The sequence below is a fragment of the Vicia villosa genome, linkage group LG5 (assembly GCF_029867415.1).
Source record: "Vicia villosa cultivar HV-30 ecotype Madison, WI linkage group LG5, Vvil1.0, whole genome shotgun sequence".
In the NCBI taxonomy this organism is placed as follows: Eukaryota; Viridiplantae; Streptophyta; class Magnoliopsida; order Fabales; family Fabaceae; genus Vicia; species Vicia villosa.
In genome coordinates, this window is record NC_081184.1 from 25682142 (window position 1) to 25685633 (window position 3492).

Here is a 3492-nt window from a genome sequence, read left to right on the forward strand (position 1 = left end):
GACAATTCTTCCCTTTCTTTCTGAACGATTGTATGCCAAATACTCGTTCACAAGGAGGAGATTTAATACAACGAATTAACGAGATCGAACGTTTCATTAACGTCAAACGTCGAGCTCGCAATCTTCCCGAAGTAGCAGAAATTCCGATTAATCAGGAATTGATTTTTACTGATCAAATTAATCAAATCACCCCGAAGTTAGAGATGGCTGCTATTCGTCCTCTTAGAGACTATGCCGCTCCTTCGCGCGCTCAACCGCATTCGAGTATCGCACCACCTGCGATTGAGCAAACAATTTCGAACTCAAACCTTCGTTGGTCCAAGCTGTTCAACAGAATCAATTCTCTGGAAGCCCTGTAGACGACCCCAATCTCCATTTATCCGTGTTCGTGCAATACGCCGACACTATCAAAGCTAACAACGTTAGTTCCGAAGCTATTCGATTACGCCTTTTCCCTTTCTCCTTGAGAGATAGAGCTAGAGCGTGGCTTCAATCCCTGCCTTCGAACTCCATAACCACATGGGACGAATTGAAAAGAGTATTCTTAGCTAGATATTTTCCGCCTAGCAAAACTGCTATGCTTAGAGGTCAAATCAACGGATTTACCCAGAAAGATAACGAATCACTCTTCGAAGCTTGGGAACGTTACAAGGACATGCTTAGAATATGCCCTCATCATGGACTCGAACCATGGCTGATCATCCATACTTTCTATGGTGGTCTCTTATATAACACTAAAATGACTATAGATGCCGCTGCTGGCGGAGCATTAATGGACAAACCCCATGATGAAGCATACAAACTCATAGAGAACATGGCACAAAACCATTACCAATGGGGTGGAGAACGAGCCGCTCTAGAGAAAGCCCAAACCAAAGGAGGAATGTACGAAATAAGTGGTATAGACCGTTTTAACGCTAAAGTAGACGCTTTAACTCAAAAGATCGAGAACTTAACCATCACTCCTTCAGCCACCGCTGCCGCTGTAACACCTAACTGCGAGATTTGTGGATTGACTGGACATGTAGTTGCTGAATGCCAACTCTTGACTGGAGTCCCATCTGATCAAGTAAACTATGCTCAAGGAAACCCTTATTCTAACACGTACAACCCTGGATGGAAGAACCATCCGAACTTTTCTTATAAGAACAACAATGCGTTGTACGCGCCTGGACAAGCACCTGCTGTACCGCCTGGCTACCAAAAAGCGCCTGTAGCTGCTCAAAACACCCCTAGGAAGTCAAATCTAGAAATCATGATGGAGAACTTCATAGCTTCCCAACAACAAACCAATAAGGACTTCCTGAATCAAAACATCCACAATAGCGAGCAACTAAAACAACTATTGAACAAAGTAGATGCTTTAGCTACGCATAACAAAATGTTAGAAACTCAAATCTCACAAGTAGCTCAACAACAAGCGCCTACTGCTGCCCCTGCTGGCACGTTTCCTGCTCAACCTCAACCCAATCCTAAAGGACATGCGAACGCGATAACACTACGAAGTGGAACGAATTACGATGGACCCATAGATCCTAGAACTCAAAATGTATCCATGTCACAACAAGAGCCAAAGGAAACCCAAAAGAAAACAACTGACGAACAAACTGCTAAGACTGATGAGAACAATAACGAAGTGGAACCCCAAAAAGAGAAACCTTATGTTCCACCACCACCTTATAAGCCACCAATTCCTTACCCTCAGAGATTAGCTAAATCAAAAACCGAAGCGCAATTTAAAAGATTTGTAGAACTTCTGAAGCAATTAAACATAACCATACCGTTCACAGAAGCCATAACTGAGATGCCTTCGTACGCTAAGTTCTTAAAAGAAATATTATCAAACAAAAAGAAACTCGAGGATAACGAAACTATAACGCTTACCGCTGAATGTAGCGCTATCATCCAAAATAACATGCCTCCAAAACTGAAAGACCCTGGTAGTTTCTCTATACCCTGCGTAATAGGAAAAACCATCATAGAGAAAGCCTTGTGCGACTTAGGAGCTAGTGTTAGTTTGATGCCTCTTTCGACCTGTAAGAAACTCAATCTAGGTGAGCTTAAAGCAACGAGAATGTCTCTTCAACTAGCTGACCGTTCAGTCAAATACCCTGTAGGAATGTTAGAGAATATCCATGTTCGTGTAGGTCAATTCTACATCCCAACTGACTTCATCATTATGGATATCCAAGAAGATTTCAACATCCCGATCATATTAGGAAGACCATTCTTAGCAACTGCTGGAGCAATTATAGATGTAAAGCGAGGAAAGCTTACTTTCGAAGTAGGAGAAGAGAAAATAGAATTTATACTTTCCCAATTCCTAAAAGCACCTTCTATAATTGACACATGTTGTTCTGCTGACATAATCGACGAGTGTGTCAAGGAAATAAAATCCGAACCAAATAAGGAAACCGAAATCCTAAGAATTCCTATGCCGCTAATTCTTGAAGATGACAACTGGCGTGAGGAATATCAAGATGACCACCTGAGTGAATGCTTAGCCTTAACTCCCGATCCTATACCTGGACCTAAGAAACCTGCTATAGAGCTGAAGACACTTCCTACCGATCTTAGATACGAATTTCTAGACGAAGAACTAAACCGACCAGTTATAGTGAACGCCAACTTAGGACGAACCGAGACTGAAAAATTACTTAATGTCCTAAGAAAATACCCTACCGCTTTAGGATATAACATATCAGATCTGAAAGGTATAAGCCCTTCTCTGTGTATGCACCGCATTATGCTCGAAGACGATAGTAAAACCTCTAGGGAACATCAAAGGCGAATAAATCCTATTATGAGCGATGTGGTTAAAAAGGAAATCCAAAAACTGCTAGAAGCTGGAATAATATATCCTATATCCGATAGTAAATGGGTTAGCCCTGTTCACGTCGTACCAAAGAAAGGAGGAGTCACTGTAATCACTAATGCAAAAGGAGAATCTGTAGCACAACGTACCCAAACTGGATGGAGAATGTGCATTGACTATAGGAAGCTAAACAAAGCTACCCGAAAAGACCATTTCCCTTTACCTTTCATAGATCAAATGCTCGAACGCCTAGCTAAACACTCGCATTTTTGTTATCTGGATGGATACTCCGGATTTTTCCAAATTCCTATCCACCCTGACGACCAAGAGAAGACCACGTTTACCTGTCCTTATGGTACATTCGCTTATAAACGAATGCCTTTTGGACTCTGCAATGCACCCGCGACATTCCAAAGATGCATGATGGCAATATTTGCTGACTTCCTAGATGGAATAATGGAGGTCTTTATGGACGACTTCTCTGTCTGTGGAGGAAGTTTTGAAACATGTTTAGAAAACCTTGAAATGGTGCTTAAACGATGCGTAAGCGTAAACCTAGTCCTTAATTGGGAAAAATGTCATTTCATGGTTCGACAAGGAATTGTACTTGGACACATCGTATCCGATAGAGGAATCGAAGTTGATAAAGCAAAAATCGAAATTATCGAAAACCTTCA

The 3492-nt window shown here is 41.6% G+C and overlaps 1 non-coding gene across 1 annotated transcript; it reads right to left on the bottom strand.

Annotated features, from left to right (window-relative positions):
• Positions 1-577: 577 nt before the first annotated feature.
• On the bottom strand, positions 578-684 carry LOC131608328 (small nucleolar RNA R71). The gene has a single exon (XR_009285595.1). It is a non-coding gene; the product is annotated as a small nucleolar RNA R71 (small nucleolar RNA).
• Positions 685-3492: the final 2808 nt, after the last annotated feature.